The 25,916-nt window shown below is 36.7% G+C and overlaps 1 protein-coding gene across 3 annotated transcripts in view; it reads left to right on the forward strand.

The window, feature by feature from the left end:
* The first annotated feature begins 19,212 nt into the window (after positions 1–19,212).
* BRINP3 (BMP/retinoic acid inducible neural specific 3) overlaps positions 19,213–25,916 on the forward strand; it is a 417,329-nt gene continuing 410,625 nt past the window's right edge. The window contains exon 1 of one of the 3 annotated variants that reach the window (XM_027122179.1): positions 19,213–19,649. The gene's annotated coding sequence lies outside the window, so the exon portion shown is untranslated. Of the gene's footprint in view, positions 19,650–21,056; positions 21,354–22,314; positions 22,750–25,916 lie in introns of those variants that run through there. The other 2 variants (XM_027122181.1, XM_027122180.1) reach the window with 2 other exon arrangements.

Raw genomic sequence — 25,916 nt, forward strand, 5'->3', positions numbered from 1 at the left:
AATGATTGATGGAGGGTAATAATAAAATACACGGAGTTTCAGGCATTACTGACACTCCTTAATAAATTAGAGCACAAATTAACCCTGCAGATCTTGACTGTGTGTCTTCTACCGGTACTATTGAAATTCTTTTGGGTTTTCACTAAAATTTGTCCAAAATGTCAGGGTCACACTGAAGTATTTAAGAAAATAAGCAATATAAATTTACATACCAAATAACTTGATATCCATAAAATTAATAGATAAATGACATATTCATCTGAAACAATTTTTGTATTTTTTTTAATGTTCAGGCAAACTGACAGTTATTAAGATGATGTTTATTTAGATTTTAATCATACATGTATGGTCTCTATCTTCTTTGTTTTCATATATTTTTTTATAGTTCAACCTATGGTGAAGCACACCGTTAATTCTATATAAAGAATTACAAAAAGTAATTTTCAATTTGGTAAAAATATTACATATAGTGTCTTATATGGTTATATATTATTATATACAATATCTTATCTATATATATATTTATAGATAACATTTATATACAATATAGTGTTTTCAGTTTATGTAGCATTTCCAACTTTCTATTATGAAATACATTATTCTTGATTATTAAGAGATTTTTTTCACAATATGGGAAGGATTTGAAATTTTCATTTTTTCTCACTTAAAATTTTTAAAGATAATCTACTCAGAATCTGTACCAAAAAATGACTTTTATTTTGCTTCCTTCTCAGTTTAAAATTATAGTTAGTTTCTAATAAAAATTTGAAGAGTAGTAATAATAATAGAAAATACGAATTCAAAGTTTAAAACCATGATGGAAATCTTTAATTAATATTGCTCCCAAATTTAATCATGTACCATTTAAAATTTTAAGTTTTTATGGTATTTTCTACTTGTGATTTAGTAAGAATATAGTATTATGCACCAGAAGGTTGAGATTTATGCATTTAAGTATTATAACTCCAGTTATAATACTTGAAAGAAAAATGTAAATAATACATTATTGAAAAAATATACTATATATAAATATCTACAACTGGAGTAAGAATTTACTTTTTAAAGTTTACAGCATTAATAAGAATCAAGATCTTTATATATTTCAAAAATCTTGAAGTCCAGAGGGAAATATACATATTTCTTTAGACAAATGATAAGGAAACCTTCACATTCTCAGGGCAGATGTGAAGATGCACAATTGATATATCCAAAAATGTCTAATTCTGAAGAAAACAAATAAGGTTAAAGTCCCTTTGAAAAATAGAGAATTTAAACTGAATTCTACCTCAGATCTTTTATACAAGGATGTATAATAGGAAAGGAAATATGGGAAGATACAGGATGGTGGAGAAGGAAATACAAGCAGCCTGAGATAAAAATATTACTACATCAGGTTTATTAAATTATAAATAGTATTGGAAATACAAATTACTATGGTAATTAGAATTACTTCAAACTTTATTTTAATTATTTCAGTGAAAAGTTAGTGTTTACTTGACCAAAACTGATCTCCAAGAAGCTGACCTCCCAGAAAAGGAGTTGGCTCAGGCAGAGTCCTAAAGAAAGCAGTCACAGTCTGGTGCTCAAGCAACCGCTTCTGGTCCAGGGCAAGACTTGGACTGAGATTCCTGATCCTGCCAATGAGAGGTCTGTGCTTTTCCATTCAAAAACAGTGGACTGGCAGGATAAGACTGGAGCCAAGATTCTGTCCTGTCATATTGCTATTGTCTTGATCCCAATCTCACAAAGAGGGGGCATTTACTGTAATAGGGAAGAATATTTTGTATTCTATTACAAGTTAATCACTAAAGGGATGTTGCCTATAAGCTTAAATTATACATAATGAGCCATCTCTGGCAACCCTGCTTCGCAGGTAATGAGCATTAAGCTAAAATACCTTTGTTTAGCTCACAGGAAACATCCTGACCAGACCCACCTGTGAATGACTGCAGGAGGAAGAAATTAACACATCCCCTCTGGAGGCTGACGGGAACCTGTAAAGTGTTTGGCTTTACTCCCTCCCTTTTAGTATAAAAGAGGCCTGAATTCTAACTCAGGCAACATGGTTCTTTGGGGCACGTCGTCTCATTTTGCTGGCTTTCTGAGTAAAGTCATTATTTCTTTCCCCAGCAACTCATCTCTCGATTATTGGCCTGTCATGCAGCGAGCAGTATGAGTTTAGACTGGGTAACATTACCACTCTTGCCACTTAAAGGATCTGTGGCCGAAGGATCAGCATCCCTCTCCTGGAGTGTGACGTCATGCCTTGCTAGCCCTCTAGATGTGTACTAGGTGATCAGGGACCTACACAGCTGCTACTGCTTCTATCCCTGTGAGTTTTCCAATGAACACTCTTTCAACAAGCCTGGCATTTGAGCACTTGACCATTTGCTTTTCTTTTTGGGAAAGTCAGCTACACAGTTAAGAATAAGCAATATCCTATTCTTTGAGAAAACAAGAGTTTTTTGTTTGTTTGTTTGTTTAGGTCATTGCTATTCCTTTCTTCTCAATATTTATATGTATTTGAAGGGCATTTAATTCTTATTTTATAACATGCTATTTTTATTAAAAATAAGAAAAGCTGCAAAGTTTACCTGATATAATCCTTTACCATGGCAAACTGGCCTTTAATATTCTAATATCAATGTCTAAGGGCAGCTAACTCAATTATAGGTTTACACTGAGTTGAAAAACTAATTCATTTTCTTGTATAATGATTACTGGTTGTTATATGCAGTATGACCACATACCTACAAATGTTAGGCCTATAGTAATGATTTTATTTTGTCAGAGATGTCAAAGGCCCACCAGAAAATATCACCTGACCTGTGATATGACAGCAGAGTAGAAATCAAGCAAGTTTAGATGAAAAGGGATCTTATTCCAGGCAGACAAATAGCAAGTGTAAAGGACGTGAAGCATGTGGGAGCATGGCAGACAGAAGAGAATGAAATAAAGCAGTGTCTTGATTAACGAACGTAAAGAAGAGTTTTGTACAACCTGAAAATAATTATAATTGGGGGGATGACATGGTTTATATGACATTTGAAAACATGTCACTGACTAGGTTGTAGAGAATTCAGATTAGGTGCAATTAGGAGTTGCTTTCAGTCGTCCAAATGACAAACAATAACAGCTTGGGCAAGGGTTATAATGACAGAGTGAGAACTGATCAGAATAGGGTTTTTTATGGTGTTGTATGCACTTCCTGATGATTCAATTTGGGGGAAGAGTAAGAAAGTAATTCAGGAATGACTTACACAGTTGGATGGATGGTGGGAGCATTCACTGAGTTTAGGGATACTGGAAAAGTAGTAGGATTTGACGAAAAAGAAGATGAGTTCAGTTTTGAGTTTATTGATTTGGAGTATTTTGTGACATTCTTCTAATAGGAGATATTGCATGGTCAGTTGTTTATGCCCATCGGGAGCACAGAAGAGGAATCTGGACTGGTAGTACACAAGTTACAGTTACTTGCAAATAGGTTTCCTATAAATAAGCAATAGAAACAACTGTGGATCATTTAAGCAGAAGTGTGGCTTTACTGGAAGGATTTTTATTGACTCAGGTATTCTCAAATATGTCCACAGAACCAGGCTCAGAAAACAATCAAGGGCAAAGAATGCAAGGTAGTCAACTCAAAGCAAAAATCATACCCCAGAGCCCTTCTAGTGAGAATGTTCATACCTCCCACCTCATTCATCTCGACCCCTCTGTGCCATAGGATACTGGATGTTGCTAAAGGTGTTGCCAGCACTGCTCCTGCAGTGCCGCAAAGAGCAGTGCAGCACTGCTGGAGCAGTGCTGTGCCCAAGCCGCAGCTGTGCCGGAGGCTACCCTGAAAATGAACCTCTGACTGTGTGAGATGATTTGTTTCCTAGTTGGAGATCTAAACTCTGCTAGGCATGTGCATCTGATTATCCAACCTAGAACATATGCTTGAGCTGGAAAAGTGCATCTTTGTAGCTTCTCTGAGTCCAAACTAGTCTCATGCAGTGGAGAATTCCTCACTCATAGGAATGGGTTTCAGACGATGAGCAACTCGTATTATGACAAGTATCCAGTCCAATCCAGCCATTATACTAACCATATAATAGATTTTAAGAAATCTCTTAGGGAGAGAGTGCAGATTGAGAAAATGAAAATGCTTCTATTTAGAAGTTAATCTATTTAATTATCCCCATATGGCAAAAAACTGTCTCAGAAAGTTCAGTTGTGAATCTCCCTAGTTTTTGCCCCTATATGTTCTTGTGGTGTTTGTTTAACTTAATATCCTGGGTCTTCCAGTTAACGATTGTTTTCTTGCCGGAGTTTAGTAAGAAATTATGCATAACTCACAGTTTAATTCATGAGCACTCTTTTTGGAGGATACTCTGCGTGGAAGCATTACCATCTCTGGTAAAACAGAAAGTGGTGAACTACTCCTGGTCTAGACTGATGGTTAAAAAGAACCATCAAGTAAATTAAAAGTAAAGGTAAATTATTTTTGAGGTGAATTATCATTTTTGGCATAGTCTATCTGCTGTGGATTGAATTGGGTCACCTCAAATTCAGATATGGAAACCCTAACCCCCTACCCCATGTGACTGCATTGGACATAGGGCCTTTGAGGAGGTGATTAAAGCTAAATGAGGTCCTAAAGGCAGTGTCTGATCCAGTAAAACTGATGCCCTTATAAGAAGAGGAAGAGACGCCAAAGCTTTCTCTCTACCATGTGAGAACACAGTGAGAAGGTAGCCATCTACAAGCCAGGAAGCGAGCTCTCAACAGAAACCAACCATGTAGACACCTTGATCTTTGACTTCACAGCCTCCAGAACTGTGAGAAATAAATTTCTGTTGTTTAACAGGCCCAGTCTATAGTATTTTCTTATGGCAGCTTGAGCAGACTAATACACTACCTGCCTTTTACTGATTTTGTTCTATCCACAGTTGTAGGAAGATATGAGAGGACTGGCGTATATTCCAACTCTGAGTGCATAAAGGAGAGTTACCAAGATCATGCTACCAAGTTTATCATTAGTGTTGTGATGATGTTCGAAGAATTTTCTGTGAATGCATAGAATAAAAATGACCTGTATTAAACAAAAGAAAGATACTTTTACTTATAATAGATATATAAATAAGTATATTTTTTCTGAACTCTAATGTAACAATGAATTTTATACACTATTAGAAATAAATCAACTATTTACATATTAGGCAGAATTTATTACTGAGAATATTTAGTAAGAACTTGGTTATATAAGTATATGTTAATAGTAAAATGATTAAAATGTATGCAAACCTGCTAGTATCCATGTGTGGGACATATAGCATGATGAATATATTGAGTTTACATTCTTTTATATTTTATATATATTAATTTGCAAATATATATTTGCCCTTTGAAAACTTACACATTTTCTTATACTTGTTCAAGACAATGGTGACTTTTAAAAATCTGCTATTAATTACTCATGGTTAACAACAAATACTGTCTTATTTTCTATGAGCAAATAAAATTTTTTTATGGGATTCTCAAAGCAAATTAAGATCTCCTCAAAGAAATGTAGCAATAATTGCCAAAAGAAATTTTATTTTACTAGAAATAGTTGGTTATATTATCTGTGACCAAAATTTCTACCCTTCTGTCTCAATGTCTTTTCTGCTTTTAATTGATTATATTGCTTTTTCCTCTATGGCATATAATTAAACATAATTAAATCTAGAAAACTTGAGTGTATGTATTATTGTATTTAACAAAGAAATCTTCAGGGCCCCTAATGTTGTCGATATAAACAATATTTACTTTAAAATACTTTGTATCTTTCCTCTAAGGATTATCAATTGATTCATGAGAGAATGGCAAATAAACTGAGGATTCTACAGCACATATGTACGAATTTTTAGTAAACATAGTATTTAAAATATTATTAATTACATTTATAATATTTAAGAAAATTAATCCTCTTTATAATTGTCAATAATTATTTCCTTTTACATCCTAGATTGAAAGTGTTTTTCCAATATTAATAATCTCAAAAGTTTATACGTATTAATATGTATTAGGCAATGATATGGGTAAAAGCATGAATCGTTTCATTAGTTCAATTACAACTTTTCCTAGAACTCAATTAGAATTTATTAAAAAGGAATAATTGTACTGGACAATGTTCATAGCTTTTTATATACTGGATATTTGGTTTGCAAGTTGAAGAAAAGCTGCTGGAAAAATAACATTTGCATGGGAAAAAAGTAAGATGAGTACATTTCAAATCTCTTTTAAATATATTTGCATGGTAATTTTAATCAATCAATAATATTCTATGATTCTATAAGAAATTTACAATAATCTGTCAATTAAAATTTAATTTTAGATAGTCACTATTTTGCTTTAACCTCCTCATATTGACTGTGAAGTTCATTACCTTTTAACTGTAGAAGCTATATACAAATTGGTAGATATTTGCAATGTATTGTAACTTCCTTGCATATTCTCTACACACTTTTAGACAATTTGAGTCTCAAACTTATTTTCCTCTTTTGTCTTCTTTTTGTAGCCCAAGCATGTGGCCTAGACCCCATAATTCAGAATTAATTTGAGATTTGATTTTTAAAATAATAAATTAAAGAAGCAGATACTGGATAGAATCAATATTCTGACAAGAATAGGAGTGATGGCATCTGGCTCTTGAGGACAGGAATTTTTCTGAGTCAAATATTCAGCATCTCCTAGGATGTATTAGATAGCACACTAGAAAGTGTCATAGAGAAGACCACAAAGGAATATTTGCCCTGAAATAAAAGCACATTCTTGCATGTAGATAGATTCAAACTCATTAATTCATGTTTCTCTTTCTTGTAAAAGTTTTACATAAGCCCATTTTTGCTTTAATGCAATGGGGTAGAATTTGAATATTTTAACTCAGCAGTTGTTTGCTCTTTCCTCCCCTAAGGGAAAAACAATGTCAATTAATGTCCTGAATGTGTTTCTTTAGTCTCAACTGGTTATATGGTATGAAACCAAAGTGCTTTTTTGTTTATAAGAGCTAAACATTGAAGAAACTAAGTTTTAAAAACTTCCCTTTGAGAGCCAGATCTCAGTGGATTCACAGCAGAATCTTATTACTCTGGCAGAGAATTTTTAATCTAGAGAATTTTTACTTTAATGTTTAGAACATTAGACATAAGGACAGGTTTCTTACTTATAGAAAGTTAACTAAAGTCTACTTGGCCACAGGAAGAAAGGAGAGGAAGCGAAGAGCAAGGTGAAGGCTGGGTGTGAATAGAGATAATAAGATGTCATAGAGGAGAGAAATGTCTGCTCCACTTTTCTCCTGGAGTTTTGGAAAGGAACAACTTTCAAGGGTGCTGTTGACAATATAGGAAAGGTTGCACTGTGGCCTTTTGGAAAGAAAAGGGGCCTGAAGAAGTATCACTTTGTTTCTCATGAACTGTGTATGTTGTGGAGACTATCCAGCTTTTCCAGAGGGAGATCATACTGAACAGCTGCTTTGGGACCCAATGAGCACTGGAATTAGGAGACAAGTATAAAATGGGACTTCTTATCAATATGATGGCCTAAGGAAGGAGCATGACTTGAAATTTCTGTAAAGAAGCCAAGGTGGCTGGAAGAGAGTGACTAAGGATACAGTACTCACAGACTAGGGGATAAAGAAAGATGAAACGTTTTAGGGTCTTGGGATCCATGGTGATGATTTTGGTGTTTGTTCTAGATAAACAGGAACTCTTTGTATATTTTTAGCAGAGGAGTTACATGATCAATTTTCATTTTAACAGGATTATAGTATTTGTTGCTATGGATAGAAAGAAATGGTAATGGGGGAGGCAGAGCAAAGAAGATATTCTTGCAATAAATCAGGTTAGAGATAATTGGTGGCTTGGGTTAGAATGTTAGCAATGAGGGCTTCCCTGGTGGCACAGTGGTTGAGAGTCCGCCTGCCGATGCAGGGGACATGGGTTCGTGCCCCTGTCCGGGAAGATCCCACATGCCACGGAGCAGCTGGGCCCGTGAGCCATGGCCGCTGAGCCTGCACATCCGGAGCCTGTGCTCCGCAACGGGAGAGGCCACAACAGTGAGAGGCCCACGTACCGCAAAAAAAAAAAATATTAGCAATGAAAAGGATCAGAAGTAGTAAAATGCTGGATGTATTTTGTAGGTAGGGTTAAGATGATTTGTTGATTATTTGGGTATGAGCTCTGTGAAAAAGAGAGAAGTCAAAGATCCCTCTCTCTCTCTCTTTTTTTTCCTATGTGCACAGATGGATTGTCTCTAATTGAGTTGGCAAAGAACATATGTAGAACCGGTTTGAGGAAGTGTTGGGGTCCAACAGCTGAATTTTGGACATGTTAAAGTTAGGATGATTACTATACTTCCAAGTGAAATTGTTCAATAGGAATTTGTATAGATTCTGGAAAGTCTAGGAGAAAAGGTCAGCCTGAAAATATAAACTTGGGAGTAATCAGTAGACAAATGGTATTGGACGCCATTGAAATGAATGAATTCTCCAAGAGATTTAGCGTAGATGTAAATGTGAAAAAGTTCAAGGACTGGGTCTTAGGGAATTCCAACTTTAAAAGTTCAAGATGATGAGAATATAGTAGAAAAAGTAACTCAAAGGCAGCAATCAAAGATGTAGAAAGAAGATCAATTATTGTTTTGTCCTGAAAATATTGACCATTGGTTTGAGATAGACATCCCCTGTGTTCTATTTATTCATCCCATTCTCCCCTACCACCGTCACCAATAAAACCCAACCACTGATCAATCACTAATTGTTTTACTGTCTCTGTAGTTTTTTTTTTTTCCCAAAATGTCAGATAGTTCAAATCATACAGTGCATACCCTTTTCAGATTGGCTTTTTTCACTAAGCAATATGAATTTAAGGTTCCTCCATGTCTTTTTGTGGCTTAATAGTACACTTCTTTCAATCACTGGATAATATTGTACTGTACAGACATACCACAGTTTGTTTATCCATTTTCCTTTTGAGGGATGACTTGGTTGCTTCCAGTTTGGGGCAGTTAAGAATAAAACTGCAGGTATTTCTGTGAACATACTTTTTCAACTCATTTGGGTAAATAACAAGGAATGCTGTTGATGAATCATATGATAATACTACACTTAGCTTTATAAGAACCTGCCAAAACTTTCTTCCAAAATGGCCGTACCATTTTGCATTCCCACCAGCAATAAATAAGAATTCCTGTTTCTCCACATCCTCTGACCATTTGCTATTACTAGTTTTTTGGATTTTGGTCATTCTAGTAGGTGTGCAGTGCCATTTCATTGTTCTTTTTGAAGTGAAGTATAGTTGATTTACAATATTGTGTTAGTTCTTTTAAGTTGTAGAGTTCTAATGACACGATGTTGGGCATCTTTTCATATGCTTATTTGCTATCTGCAAATCTTTAGTGAGATCACTGTTCAGATCTTTTGCCCATGTTTAATTTTTTTTCTTATTTTGAGTTTTAAGGGTTCTTTGTATATTTTGCATACCGATCCTTTATCAGGTATGTGTTTTGCAAATATTTTCTCCTAGTTTGTGGCATGTCTTTTCATTCTCATAGTAGTGTTTTTGCAGAGCAAAAGTTGTTAATTTTAATGAAGTCCAACTTATCAATGTTTTTCTTTCATGAATTGTGCTTTTGGTGTTGTACCTAAAACATCATTTTCAAAGTCAAGGTCACCTAGATTTCTCCTATATTATTTTCTAGGAGCTTTCTAGTTTTGCATTTTACATTTAGGTCTGTGATCTATTTTGAGTTCATTTTTGTAAAAAGTATAATTCTGTGTTTAGATTCACTTTCGTGTGTGTGGATATACAGTTGAATGCCAAATTTGGGCACAGGGATATTTTATGGGAATGCCCAAGGCCATAGGTATTCATTCATTAACAAACATTTATTAAGCACCAACCATGTGCAGAGCCCATTCTAGATGCTGACAAGGACTGGAATTTCCCCTGTTACCTAACAATGCACCACATAAAACTCTATCTAATTCCTTCCCACAGCAAAGTTGAAGTCTCTGCCCTGCACCGAATGTATGGTTTGATGCTTTAGTCACATATCAGAATGCTGTGGTTTGAGAGTATCAGTGCAGCAGATTGCTATCCATGGTCTCTTCTTCTTAGACACAAAGCTTGACTTCATTTTACACCTTCCTTTGCAGTCAGATGTGGTCATAAGAATTGTTCTGGTCAATGGAGTGTGAATGGAGGTGATATGAGCCACTTCTAGATCTGGCCCACAAAATCTCCTAAGTGATCCTCCACAATTTCTCTTTACCACATTTACTGAATGAATAGAGAATATCTAAGGACTTAGAGGAACACTGGGTCATGAGATGGAAGGCATCTGAGTCCCTGAATTACTGTGTATCAGATCACCACACTTATCCCGCTGACTCAACTGAATGGTACATCAGCACAAATTTCAAATTTTAATTGAACAACAGGATACTGGAATTGTTAATTGCCACTTTAAAATTATAGTGTAAAAACCATCCATCCTCCTGAACTCTTAAACCCTAAGCAAACTCTTCCTCCCAACAAGTGCAGGCAATACGTAACAAACCTACATGCTTCCAGAAGCTATTAAATAATGTAAATAAATGAAGCATTATTGCTCAAGGGATCTTATGCCTAGGCTAAAGACACCAGCAATTATTCAACTCTAGGTTTGTTATTTTTTTTGTTGGTGCTGCTGTGTCAATATTTGTAAGATACTTGGGGTCTGTGACTTTGGTCATCTTATTCAGTACATTATCCTCAGAAGTGTTGGCCTTTAGATGACAATATTTTTTTGTCTTTTAATAAAAGGATGATTGATTATGTGAATAGAGTGTGGTATGGAGTCAAAAAGACCTTTATGTTTATCAGTTTACTCCCCTTATCCTCCTCCTAGGACATAAAACTGTAACGTATTTATTTTTATATTCTTATAACATTTAGAACCTTGCTGCTTATATATAATACTATCAATAAATGATTGTTGAATACATGCTCAATAAGTATTTGTTGAATTGACTTTTAGGCTTGGTTTCCTTCCATAAATACAAAATGAATTCATTTTATATTGTCTTTTAAAATTGCTTTTGTCTGTAAATTCATATTTTCTCCTCAGAGGCGAAACTCCGTGATCAATCTGAGGGATTGCTTTTCATCCTCTTACAAGGTATGTATTTTTTCAGAATAGGAAGTACAAGTGTTAGAGAGATTTAGAGATACCAAGAGAACTGGCAATCATGTAGCTTAGTGTCTTTTCATTTTCGTTAAAGGGGTGATAGGCCTTAGGAGTTCATGAGACACTAAAATTAATGATGCATCCTAATTAAATGTTCAGTTTCTTTTCTTGATTGCAATACTGTACAAAATAAAAGGAGAAAACAATCAAATTGCTTCCTGTCAGTCTTTTCATGAAAATAAAAATCCTCCCACTCCCTGTCAGTCATTCCCTAGTGGTCTCATTTTAGATCTCAAATTGCTTGTAATATTTTGCTAATTTCCCTTGGCTTCTGCCCTTAATCTTATTGTGCTTTTTCTCCATACCATATATTTTTCATATAATCTTCAAATGTAAAGATCTTTATTCACTCTCTTATACCTATATCTATATTTTAAAAACCCAAGTCAGTATGGATTGAATGATAATATGTGTAAAACTATACTAAGTAGTACATTATAAATGAACAAAACTATGTAATATCATAAGCTTTAAAATTGTTAGTTTATTTATGGAAAGTAGTGCTTTGTCCAGTTCTTCACACCCTGGTTTCTATCCATTCCTTATACAACCAAGTTGGAAGAATCAACTTGGCTCCTGATGAAATATTTCAGTACCTGGAGGAATGGAATGGCCATGAAGCAAGAGTTTGCTGTTAAATCATAAAGTTACTTGAGAGGAAACAACATACTAGCTATTTTTGAACTCTTTGCGGACTGACTCAGTTCCCTATTGCTGCTATTATAAATTACCAGAAATACATAGTGTCTTAAAACAACACAAATTTATTCCTACAGTCCTGAGGTCAGAAGTCTAAAATGGGTCAGCAAGGCTTCATTTCCTCTGGAAGGTCTAGGGAAGAATCTGTGTCCTTCCCTTTTCCAGCTTCTACAGGGTGCCCTGCCTGCATTCCTTGGCTATGGTGGTCCCCATCACTCCATTGCTTCTGCCATCACATCTCTTTCTCTGACTCCGTCCTTCTGCCTTTCTCTTGTAAAGATGCTTGTGATTACATTAGGTGGACACAGCTCATGTAGGCTTCTATCTGTTTCTCAAGGTCCTTAACCTTATGAAATTGGCAAAGTTCCTTTGGCCATATAAAGGAGCCTAGTTCACACGTTCTGGGAATTAGAATGTGGACATTTTGGGGGCTAGTATTCTTTCTACCAAACTGATTAACTATTGAAATCCAGATACAAGGATGGATTATAAGGAAGTTGTATCTGATCATTTCTTTGAATGTTTTCAAGACTGACATTTTTGTAAGTTACTTCAAAAATTGTGCAAGTTTATACATGTCAGTTGATATTCCATCAGTCCATAGAACCACTATGCCAATGAACATACTTTGGTCACTATACTCATGAATACATTTTGATAGTACAATTTAGAAAATAATCATTTTTGTTAATATCAAAAATTTAATTCTGAGAATTCTGAATAGCAAAATGTTATATAACCTTATAGCTTTATAGGACAACTCATAATATTAAAAACATTTCACTCTTCTATAAATATAATTTACTTGCAAAAGTTGACAGATAAACAATTTACACTTGCATAAATAATTTATTAATAAAATTAACAAATAACTTGATATTTTCATTAAATTTCTTCTTCTGTCCAACAAATTAAGAACTGAAAGATGATTTAAAAATAGCTTAATTATTTCTTTTAGTAATGAAAACTGATGCTCCAATTTCCTCAAACCTCATTTTTCTTATTTTTAAATAAACAAAATGCTTTAATTCACAGCATGGTGAGAGGATTAAATTAGTATGGTGGCTAGTAAGGTATCTATAAAAACATAAACTCCCATGTAACAGCCAAGGGTCATCATCATTAACATGGTTTACTAGGCCTAACATATGTCAGATATTCTGAAAATATTTTGAAGAATGCTGTCATTTAGTAACAATATTTCTAAATGTTGGATAAAAATTAAATATAATAAGCCTTTATAAGAATGTTAAAGAGGGAAAGTTTGGTGAGGTACTTAATTTCATCTATTAAATAAATACTAATTCAGCTCCTTTTCTATGTAGTATCCTGTACTCATCAGTGGAGATACAAGTGAGTGAGTTAAGAATAAATATTGAAAAAATACAGTAACGGTTCTTTCTTCATGGAACTGATAGTAAGCAGCTTGTGTTTGAAATATTATAGGTTAGGCTCTGAATCCCATTATGTACATGTGAAGACATTATCAATCACACAGAAACACATATAGCAATATAAATGCTACTTAACAAATCTTCCCAGAATGCTTCTATATCCCAGTATTTTATATGTGATAGAAAGGTACAGTGGAAATCCACTGAAACTATGACATCATAAAAACTGACTTCCAATTCTTTTTTTTTTTGAAGTAGAAAAGAATAGCTTTATTGCTTTGGCAGGCAAAGGGGGCCACAGTAGGCTAATGCCCTCAAAACTGTGTGTCCCCCGACTTCCAATTCTGATTCTTCTACTTGGTTTGGCAAATTAATTAAGCTCTTTGAGACTGTTACGTCATATATGAAATGTTCATAACAAAATTGCACAATTTGATATTGAGATAATTTATTTAAAGAAACAGGTCCATAGAAGGCTTTTAAAAGAATTCTATGAACTTACTTATCTTTCCCTGTAACAATTAGATATTTTTATTTATCAACAAGTAGGTTTTGATTAGTGTGGATTTTTTTCAAGACTTGAAACATAAAATAACCAATATAAATTCTTCTTCACATGTGTTTCATCTTTTGGAAGATTCTAGATTAGTGTAAAAATTTAATTTTATATTAAAGAGCACATTCTAATGTTTAAATCTGATTCTACTCTCGTCTTGTTTAATCCTGGAATGATACCTCTTCTGAAGTAATAATAACTCCCAATAGATTTTAGTGTTTATATTTGTCTTTTAGGTTTGCTATCTCTAAAACTTATGACTTGAATGTAATACTCAAATATTGATGTATATGAAAGAATGAAGACTGATATGGCTTCAGCCACTGCAGAAAATTGAACACCCCCTAAATGGCTAAAGTCTTGCAGCTTTTCTCCTAATAAGGATAGCCCATTTTTAATGGAACATGGATTTTATTTTTTTTGCATGATGTTTTCTTAACAATGCACTGTCTTAGTCTCTGCATTTATTTCATATTGTGTGTGTGTGTGAGTTTGTCATTTCTGATGTAAGTCAGGGTCTAGTTAAGCAGCTTATTTTGAGATGATAGGGTTCCTCTTGATACAGTCCTATTCCTATATTGGTAGGAAATTTAAAAAGAACATAGAGGTGACATGATGGAGTATGATCTTCAGGTGGTTGGAATTATCTACAGTTTAAGGTTGTACTGTGTGGTTGAAAATAGTCTAGGGAACAAACCAATGCACAAACAAAAAGAACACTGAGAATCTTTCCTGAGGAAGTAAAATTACATAATGAAATGTTCTCCAATCATTGAGGGCAGGGGTGGAGGGAGGAGGGGAGGATAAAACACAGCAGGGAAAGAAAAGTTTTCTACAATGAAGAGTGTTATCAACAAAAAAACTCAGAAAAGACTGCAATTTATTTATCTTTGCACTGCTCTCTCTCTTCTTCATTTATTACTTAGCCCAATCTCAGAAGCACTACTTGTTTTAGCAGGTAGTAATAGAATTTAATTGATTTAGAATGAATACTAGCTAAGAAGCTAGGAAAGCTACATTTAAAGTTCCTTGGGTTACTAGTTAGTGTATGATTACACTAATCACTTAATCTCTCTGGTTCTCAATCTCTCAATCATAATGAAGGAGTTAGACTAAACTATCTTTAATGTCCCTACAAGCTCCAACACACTTTTTTGAGATTTGAATATGTTGGTCAGTTTATTTAGCAGCATATTGATCTTGTTGCTGAAATTCGGCCTCTGTACACCTGTGCTGGATTAAATCTCTGAGACAGAGTTTTGGGTGAAGTAGAAAGAAACAGCTTTCTTGCCTTGGCTAATGCCCTCAAGACTGTGTGTCCCACCCTGGAGAGAGTAGTGAGGAGTCTTATAGTGTTCAGGGAGCAGGGCGTGGTCAGCTTGTGGACATTCTTCTGATTGGTTGGTGGTGAGGTCATCAGGAGTCAACATCATCACCCTTCTGGTTCCAACCAGTCTGGGGTCTCCGTGCTTGTGGGCAGCAGACAGTTAACTTCTCCTATTGTCGGGGGTTTCAGTATCTGCAAAACAGCTCAAAGGACATGGCTCAGAATATTATCTACAGTCCTTGATTAAGAACTAAAAGTCCTTGACCTTGTTTAAAGGCTAAAGTATTATTATTTTATCTTGCTTGACTGTTTTCCTTTCTTTCTGCATTTTCTGACTTCTCTGATTAAATTTATTCTTTGACTAAAGTTTTTCTACAGACAAAACACAGGCGCAGGACATGGGTGTGTATCTATTCTGGGAAGGCCTTGCAGGGTCCTGCTTGGTTACAATCTCATGAAGTGAGATGTGAAGATGCTTGCACACTTAAGTATTTAAGAAGTTTTAGACACTTTCAAAGAGAAAACTCTAAAACCAAAATAATCACATAACAAAGAGACTAAAAGGAATAAATGTAAATATTCTAATGAGGGCAATTATATATGCATAAATGTGCATGTTATGTATGACTTTTGTATATGAGGAACAGTTTGAATGTACTTATTATAACCCATTTTTGTTGTAAATTTGATTTCAGGTTAAAATAATCTTCACAAGCAACTTGCTTCACTAATTCACTTCTCTAATTCAACATATCTTGGATGTTGCTTTTAGATTGGAAATTTTAGTGGATTAATAGGTAAGAAATACATTAGGTGGTACCTGTATATTTCAAAAGAAGATGGAGCCAGAAGAGCAGACAAAAACATTACCTGTAATACAAAACTTGCTAAAATACCAACTGCAGATGTGCCTGGAGATTATCCAGGAAAAGACATGCTCAACATAAAATTAAAATGCATAACTTATGAGTACATAAGTTTGAAAATAAGTTCAAACCTGAATTGTACTTAAGGTAAAAACCAGCTAGGAGATATAAAGCCTATGGCTCTATTTGGGGGTTGATCAAATATAATCATATGATTTAATATAATGTTAAAATACATTGTTTATTAAAGTGCTATAAACTATTTTAAGGTTAAGGAACAATGGGTCACAAAATTAATATTTTTTATCCTGTCCTGTTTTTCTCCAAATATTTAAAATCAATCTCACATTTATTTCACATATATGCTAAAAATGCTAATGTTACATTTTCTAATTTAAGTTGGGTCCTCAACAAATAAATCTATTTCCTTGAATAACAAATTAGGTAAGTAGGTTTAGGAAGCATATTGGAATTTTTATATGAAAAGTATGCTCTCTTTCTGCCACAAATGTTATGTTTGTGTTTGTAATGAATGTAATTCAGGATATTCATCCTCCTTGTGTGGACCTCAGATCCCCCCTAGCAACATATGTCTAAAACACTTGGACATACACAGAAATCATCCTTTTGGTAAAATGAAATGACTTAAGAAAACCTTCTGTTCCAGGACATCATTAGGAATGGAATACAGCCTGAGGAGAGAAAGAAAAAAAAAGTTATACAAACATATCCTTAGTGAAATTTTTTCCCTTGCCAAGTTTGATAGTAATGATGACTACAGATTTGCACACCTGCACGGTGCGCCTTACTATTGTAATATCCCACTTGGCTATCTCTCTTCTAGGATTTTATATTGGTGCTTTCTAGAAAATTGATTATCTGAAATAAAGTCTATTCTTATCATCTTATCAATGGAATTTTAAGAGCAGATATTTCAGATGAGGCTGAGGGCATCCTGAATACATTTTATGACAATTAGCATTAAAATTTGGGGATAAGGAATTGACAGTGGAAAGAATGACAACGGAGGAAAAAAATGAATATGAATAGTTCACTAGTAAAATATATTCTATAACTCAAAATTGCAATGGTTTCTCTTAGAGGAAGTCTCTTTTAATTGTTCACATCCAAAACGGTCAGCTTACACTTGAAAAACCAAGTTCACAGAATTTGCAATCTTTGTTATTCTGCGCACCTAGTGACACAGGATGTCAGCACAATCAAGAGCCCTTTAGCTCCTTCCCACTCCAACACCTACCCATTCTCCACAGAATGAGCGTGTGCAGCCTGGGGGTGCTGCAGACTCACGGAAGCCAGAGGGCTTGATGAATTCATAGGTATCACCTCGACATGCAAATACCTACTTCGGTCGCCATGAATTTGTTTCTGGTGCAAGAATTGGACAGAGGGTGTACACACTAGTAAGACGTTTCTATGACTTTAACTTTCCTGGCCAAAAATGTGAAAAATACACGTTCTCATATCTGAAACTGAAAAAATATATATATATTTTAGAAAATGGTGAAGGGGGCACAGACACGGGGCTATGACCCCAAACTATTTTATTTTCAGAAAGGAAAGAGAGTAAGAAATAAGGGAGATATTTACCCATTTAGCAAGCAAGCAGGCATCATCTTTATCTGTGTCTGGATTGTGAACGTAGGAAATTTAGGACCTTAAAGCCTTCACGTCGCCTGCTTAAAGCCTTGTCTTCAAATTCACCCTTACAAGCTACTACTCTCCTAGGAAGGAGGAAAAGAAAATTTCCGCTGACCCAGCTCGTGATTTCCATACAGAGAGCAAAGAAATGAATGGAGAGGGGGATGGGACGGTGAGAAGCAAAGTGTTTCCTTTTCAACCGCAGAAAATAAGATTACTTACCAAGAACATTTTTATCCGGGGGAAATGTTTATTCCCTCTATCATTCGGCGCCTCAGTCTCTGCAAGAAATCAATTTCCACTCTACCTTTTCCTCCTATTTCTAAAAGAAAGAGAGAGAGAGCGAGAGAGGCGGATAATGCTTAAGCTTCAGGGTCCAGAGGAAGATACAGAGGGCAGAAGACTCCCACAGCGCTCTGTACCCAGATCCCAGCGCTGAGAGTGAACCCCTGGGGGGGAGGAAGGGAGATTCTCTAAGGAGGGTGCGGCGGGGGGGTGGCGACGGGGGGATTCATTTCACTGTCAAAACATAAATCATCCGCAAAGAGAATCGCTAGTCCCTCAGTCACACAAGCAATTCACTAGGGGAAGTAGGTTTCAAAGAAAAAAAGCAAGTTCCTGAATTGAATGAGAGAGAGAGAGAGAGAGAGAGAGAGCGAGAGAGAGAGACTGGGATTTGGGTTTGGGATTTGGGCTTGGAGGAGGGATGGGGCCGTAGAGGAAAGGGGGAGAAGGAATAAATCTAGTCTTACCCGATCGATCAGGCGATCGTTTGTGCTGTATCGGGCTATGAAAAAGGCAAGATAATGCATTCGGCAGCAAAGCCATTTCTGGCACCGTCTCCCTACGCAATTGTTTAGGTATAAGAGGTGACGCGGGAGTCTCACAGCCTGCCACCTGCTCCCCCAGGGACGGTCGTCAGAACCTCCAAAGCTCTAGCTTCTAAAGCGAGGCGTTTAGAGCTGAGGTTTCGAAGGGAAGTCAATTGCCTGGAGTCCCGGGGAAGCAGCCTTCGCCGAGGAAGCAGGACCTGGGAGGGCTCCTGCCGCCGCCGCTGCCGCTTCCACCCGCCGGTTCCCTGGCCCCGTGCCTAAGCCTCCCGGCACAGCGCCCCCGAAAGGGCCAGGCGACCCGGCCTCCTCTGCGTCTTCAGCCCCCAATGCAAATCGCGGATGATCTGGTCATCCTAAAGTGACCACGGTGGTTATTGGGGGGCTTGGTTGTGTTGGGTTCCTTACTACGCCTCCCTCGGTTGCTGCAAGGGAGAGGGTTCAAGGGAAATCCTAGTGAAATGCACTGATGGAATACTATTAATCCTAATGAACATGTTCCCAACGCAGGTAACTCTTAAAGAACCGAGAGTGGGAAGATCAGAGCAGGATTTCCGAAGCGGTGGCCTCTTGAATTCTCATTGGATCCTTCCCAGCAGCCTAAATCACTCTTGCTGCTGTATCTATCAGGATGACTCCAGCCTCGCTCCCTAGTTCTCTCTTTATCCCGCTGTCTTCAACACATCCTTTTACTTATCTTTGCAGATTTATCTGTAGTCCACCTCCTGGTCTCTGGGGTTACACAGCTTCTATTTTTCCCCACTGTATGGGGCTGTACAGTCCGTAAAATTTCACTTTGTCTGCCTAAGGCTCACCACAAATAAGCCCCCTCCCACTCCCCCTAAAATAAAAGGCACCTCTTTCACACTTTGCTTCCCTCCCTTGGGGCTTCCTGCCTCTGCGTGTAACTTGTTTTTACTTGGTATGCCACCAGGAACTGCTGATTATTTCAAAGTTGCACCACCCTGAAGCTCATCACTTTACCTTGGCTTGGAAGATCATGGAATATCTGTTGGCATCTTGGATGTATTTTTCTCATAGTCATCTTGCTTCCTGAAATTTCCTCTGGTAAGTTCTTCTCTTTATATGTTGTGAGAAACTTAGTACTAGTGTTATTTTTAATAAGCTTGTTAGTTTAAAAAATGTCTTATTTCTTACATTTTTGTCACTTTCAGAACTCAAAGATCTATGTGAATGTGTTGATTAATTAGTATGTTAGTTGCAGTTGTGCTGATGTAGCCCATGTAATGAATTACCCTATCACCTTTTACATTCTTTATTTATTTCTGCCCTCATTTATATTTCAGGTTATAGGAAACATTAACCATCCCCCACCCCACCCCAGTAATGCTTCTTGGCACACATTCCTGAGCCATTTGAAAGGTCAAATTTTATGTTTATCTAAGAGTAAGCTTAACACAGACCTTCTGACAATTGCAGGGTCTGGCAAAGTTCACTCTTTTCTGATCTTCAGAAGGTTGTTCAGGTCACTATTTGTTCATTGTAAGCAATTACATGAATAGAGGGGACTTTTGTAAAGTGTATTTTTATGAGTTCAGCAGGATACTAAACACTAAAAGCCACTGTATGGTAACATGAGGCGTGTGAGTTTTGAGTGCACCATTTTTATTATTATTTTTTTTACAACATCCCAAATCACACATGAACACATTATTTTGGGTGTTGTATTTAAATTCAGGCATCACATTTGGGGGTAGGTTTCCGATTTTGTGAATTTAACGGGTGAACAGTTAGTTGGACACAGAGTGCTCATTTCAGAGGAAGAGAGCTATCAGAAGAAAGCACTGATTATCTTGGTACTAATCATTGAAATTCAGGAACAGACTTTATATGAAAAATTTAATTGCCTCAATCTTCACACTTGTTCAACCCCCAGACTCAATTTTAATAAGTATGTTAATATGTCAGTGTTTTTTTCTTTTATGAGCATTTTTATGAGATTAACTGACAGTTATGATTATCACTTCCCCTTTAAGTATAGGTGTGCTGAGAAACATTTAAATCTTAGCTTTTACTTCACACATTGACAAGGACACAGAATTTATTAATTGCCAAACCCAAATGTATCGGTCGTCTCTAATGCATGCTGAGGTTTGGGGTTTTTTCTCTGTGAACCCCCCTCTCAACCCCTCCCCATAAGAACAAGTTGCTGGTTTCTACATTTCTGGTTATTGGGATGGATGGAGGTGAAAACCCATTGTTCAAGATTTTCTTTCTTTCCTTCTTTCTTTTCTTTCTTCCTTTTTCTCTCCCCCCACTCCGCCTTTTTTAAATTTCTCGGAAAGAACTATTTCTGTCGTCATTGATGGCTGACTCGACACCCTAAGTCATGCTTTTTTAAATTCAAAAGCCCTTTTAGCTTCCAGACAGAAAAGTACTCCAGCTGCGGCATCATCCATCCCCCATCTCGGGATTCAAGGGCTTTTCCCCCTTGGCTTCCACCGAGAGAACGGGGCTGCCTGTGGTCCGCACCACTGGGCTCCCCTCACCCGTCACTAGTTTCTACCTGGTCTCCTTCCCAGCCTGGTCGTCCTGACTGACAAGTGCCATCAGCGCCCGAGACTTCAGCTGAAGAAACGAGGGGCTTACCATAATTCACCAATTCAAACATCCTCTTTGGAGGACTGCTGCTTTTGCGCAGGAGTGGAGGGAGGGAAGGAAAAAAAAAAAAAAAAACCAACTTTCCGTGCAGTCAGATCTTTGCTTCTTAACCTAGTCTACTCCAGTAAGGCACAGACGTCAGGTACTTAGGTAAGTGCTTTTTTTTTTTTTTTTTTTTTTTCCTGTATCATAACCTGAAACTCAGGTTGGTGGAGGGGAGATGTGCATTGCACCGTCAAGGACGCTTTAACCGGGAGGGCGAGCAACAGGCGACTCTGCCTGGAGATTTGTCCGCAGCTCGTGGCAACGCCTAAGCCACCTGGGCGCCGGGAGCACGGAGGACAAGGTGCGCGGAGGACAAGGTGCCCTGTAGACCGGGCGGCCCGGGCTTGGCGCCGGGAATGGGGATGACCCTCACGGGTGGGGACCGTGCCCCGCGCCCCGCCCGCTCCGCCGGCGCAGGCTCGGCTCTAGGCCCCTGCGGCGAACGGGCGCCCGGCGTGGGCATTCGCAGCCCTGGAGCCGGGCGCGCGCCAGGGGGTTCATCCTTGCTTCACGCTCCATTTCCAGTCTTCCTCCCGCCGAATTTGAGCAAAACCTCTTTTCTGTGCTAGAGGCCAGATTTGGGAGCTCTAGAATCCCTCAGCAGCGCCCATCTGCGTTTGTATTTATTAATTATTATTATTATTTTTAATGAGTTGTACCTAGGACTAAGAAATGACGGCTCTCCAGCATGCCTGCTTCATAAAAAATGAGTCTCCATCCATCCGTTTAGTTGGGCTTAGAATAGCTGACTTCTCAGGCTCTGTGTGAAAGTGTTGCTGACCGTCACACCCTCCCTTCCTTCACCAACTCGCAGGAATCCGGAGGGTGGAGCGGTGGGGGAAAGAAAGAGTTGGATTTGAACTTGGAGCCAGAGGTTGGAATATAAGTGAAAAGCAAAGAGTAAGCGTTGTGAGTCTTTCAGCTTCTGTTATACCCACTTGCAAGTTAGGCTTTTCGGTTTCCGTCCCCCTTTCCTGGAGGCGGGGCGGGAGGTAGGAGGGTCCAGGCTGGGAGCGCTCCCCTCCGGCGTCCACCCGCGAGGGGGTGGTGCTTCTGGGCTGCTGGCGATGCTCGTTCTGCAGCCGAGCAGTGGCAGAGAGTTTAAGACTCCGATGGCTGTTCTACTAGTCTCCAAGAGTTGAGCCACAGTCCCTTTTACTTTGCACCAGGTCAGAAACGTAATCAGCCCTTTAGAGCAGGGACCACCTTCTGATGGGAATCCGACTGGGAAACGCTGGGGAGGCTCTACCCTCGAAGATAAGATGCATTTTTCCGGCTGTGTGAGATACCAACCCGAGGCTTGAAACGAGGAAGAGGTGACTGGGGTTGCTAAATAACCCTCCTATTGCTTACAAGTAGTCTAGCCTGTCAAATAGATGTAAGCAAAGAAGAAAGCACCAGGGTATAAAACTGTCACAGCAGCTTCGAAGACGGATGATTCAGATTTGGGGTACTTTTTCTTTTGCAAGCTGTTTAGATTTGTCATCATGCAGTTAAGCAGGTAAGGACTGAATGTCTGTATTTTATTGACAATGATATAACCTGTGTTTGACCCCTCCCGTGGTAATTTTTCCCTGTTTGAAGCGATGGAATACATGTATTTTCAAACGGGTCTGATATGATGCATAACTTCTTGATATTTGCATTCAAGAACCATTTAAATCCACTTAAATGTTTAACATGCATTCACTTGAATGTTCAAGGTACATTTATTTAAATGTTTAACAATGTTACAAAAATCATAAACTGGGCCAAGGTGAGAGGAAGAAATGGGGAGGGTAGAAGTTAGAGGAAGGAATGTAGAACCCTAATGAAGGATGTAAGCTAGTAGTTGCAGAAATGCCTTAAAACTGCTTCTTGTTAAGGTCATAGACCTGAATATATAAAGGAGAATTGGAGAACTATTAAGGGCGTCTTCAACTAGCAATTTAATTCTGACTACTTGAGAGAAATGTTTTGTGGGTATTTTCATGTAATTTTCTCAATTTCAAAAAAAAAAAAATCCTTGGGGTAAAGGTGGGTTGAGTTGTCAAACAGGATGAGAAAAGAGCTTGCCCTAAAGCAGTGTTATGTATGACCCCAGTATAGAAATCTTTGGGCTTAAGAAACCAGTTGGAAACTGAAAAATAAAATATAAACACATTTTTTAAATTATGGAAAATCTCCCATAAATAAAGCTTTTTAAAATTCCAGGTTCTGGAGATGTATAATGTTACTAGCCAATAGATTTCTTCCACTATCAGACGTAACAACCCCCAAAAATCTCAATTAAAATGAAAACCACAATTTGAATAAGTTATGTTGTTATTATTGATATTGTTTTGCTTACATGTTGAAGGAGTCTGGAGTCCCCACCCAGTGAAGCAAAAAATTTTGATAAGCTATAATCCTAAAACTATTTCATTTATTTCTAGCAGTTTTTCTTTTCTAAGAAATTGTATTCTTTAAGATTTTTCTCTGGAAATAATTTTAGTACTTACATTTATTGACGTAGATCCCTGATCAATAATTTTTCTGCTTGTAAGGCTCACTGATAACATCTTGAAGAAATATGAAAGATAATTGTGACTTTGGGTCATAAAATTGCAAAGTTATGGTGCTTTTCTTAGTTTGATGCAAGAGGTAGTTTTTACTCCACTGGAAAAAGTAATTTGTCAATGAATTCCAATTCCTGAATTCTTTTGCATTTTACCCTCTGGAGTTCTACTGCAATGAATATACCATTATTATACATTGTATTACATATGTATGCCCACTTTTGGGTGAGTGAAAAAGGTATTTATTTTAAATTACATTGCTTTAATAGTGTTTTTAAATGAAGTAGACATGATACCATATGATTGATTTCATTTATCATTTAATCAGATAATATGTCATTCCAGCTTCTCATGAGATATTTTCTCTTAATAAACTCAACATTGTAATGAAAATGTACATTTTTTATAAAATACAGTACATTTTGATTTTCTTCATGTAGAATGATTGATATATGATAATCAAGTAAATCAAACCTAAGTAGGAAGAAACCATTGGGACTCTAAGAGTGTGTGTGTGCATGTGTGTGTGTATCATATACATACATGCATATATGAAATTAGCCTTACTCCTAGATTTGTGTGTTTTTTAAATAAAGATGGAATTTCTTTTCTGAATAGTGCCTTTGTGTGTTTCTCTCTACAAGTGCAAAGAACTCAACTGATAGGACTTCAAAACTTTGATGCTCTGTTATCAGCCTATACTTCAGTTTCCTATATTACCTGTTATTTTGACTTTTTTCATATTATCTCCAAAAAGAGTAGTTACTGAGTAGAGTGTCTAAAATTTTAATAATTTAGAAAATTAGATATTAGTATTAGAAGTTCAAAGTTCAGACGCAAAGACAAATGTAACGCCCATCCGTGGCAAGTTTAGCACAAATCTATCTTTTATTAAAAAATATCCCAAAGGTGTTTGTATGTTATGATTATGACTTATGATTAATGAGGTCCTCTTCTAAGATTCTTAACAGTTTTCTTTTTACCTCTTAGTATTGGGTTATTGTGAAAAGTAGAGAGAGATGGATCTAAGAACCCTTCCTCAATTTTATTTCTAGTTCCATCTCACTAATGCGAACCTAGTAAGGTGTCTTGACTACTCCTTCCAGCCCTCATCTCTCACATGGTTGAAAACACCATCTACTTCATAGTGTTTTTGCAGAAAAAATGATAGAAGAGATGAGGATGCTTTAAAATTACAAACGTTATGAAAACAAAATGTATTTTGAAAAAGATACCATGTATGTTTGATTTTTTTGTTTGGTTTCTGGATAAAATTCTTTTTCCATGCAAGAAGTAATGTTGACTCAACTGAAAAAAAAATTAGCACCAAATATTCTTGGTCTATGTTTTTATGGTGTCTAATGAGTTTACATAGCATCTCTTTTGTTTTGATATTGTGTAGCTAAAAAACAAAAAACAAAAACCACAAGCTTAAAGAGTACACTCCTTAAGGCACATTAGTTCTTATTTACATCGTATTTACCTTGGCTTTAATGAAGTTCTCGGAGAAGAGTCACTTACAAAAATAGTTGCTCTTGACTGACTTTTCAGCGTCATTTAGTGAAAGTCTGATTTCTTAGCAGATTTATATTAACTTGTTGATCTCTGTCAGTTTAATTGAAAACAAGATCGAGATATTCTCATATAACAACTTTCATAATGAAGAAACTCAAGAAAAGCCAGACTTGTAATTTCTGACATTATCAACTCTTATTCAGCTTACCAGGATTAATTAGGTGACATCTAGCATTGTTGGTGTTTTAATTTAGCAGCTACATGGATAATTTCATTTAGACATTTAGTAGTGTAACTCTGACCAGTTTTTCCATGCACTGCTATTTGGTTTTATGATTTTAATATTTACAATTCATGAGTTCTAAAGGAGAACAAAAGAAAAAAAATTGTGTTTAATATTATTGATTGCTAATGGATGATCTTGATTCTTAAAAGAAGGAAATAGTATTAAGATGTCTATTCTATTCTATAAAAGAGTAAAAGATTCTCTGAAGATGAAATTTAATCATGAACACTAATGGCCCTTTTGCTGAAAATATATCTAGAAGTCCTGGCCTAGCTCCCCCTTTTTTTTTTTTCTTTTTAGCGATATCAAATAGCCACTCAAACCATTTTA

Source organism: Aethalodelphis obliquidens, unplaced genomic scaffold (genome assembly GCF_003676395.1).
Source record: "Aethalodelphis obliquidens isolate GAN/ISIS:26980383/991018 unplaced genomic scaffold, ASM367639v1 scaffold24, whole genome shotgun sequence".
Taxonomy (NCBI): Eukaryota; Metazoa; Chordata; class Mammalia; order Artiodactyla; family Delphinidae; genus Aethalodelphis; species Aethalodelphis obliquidens.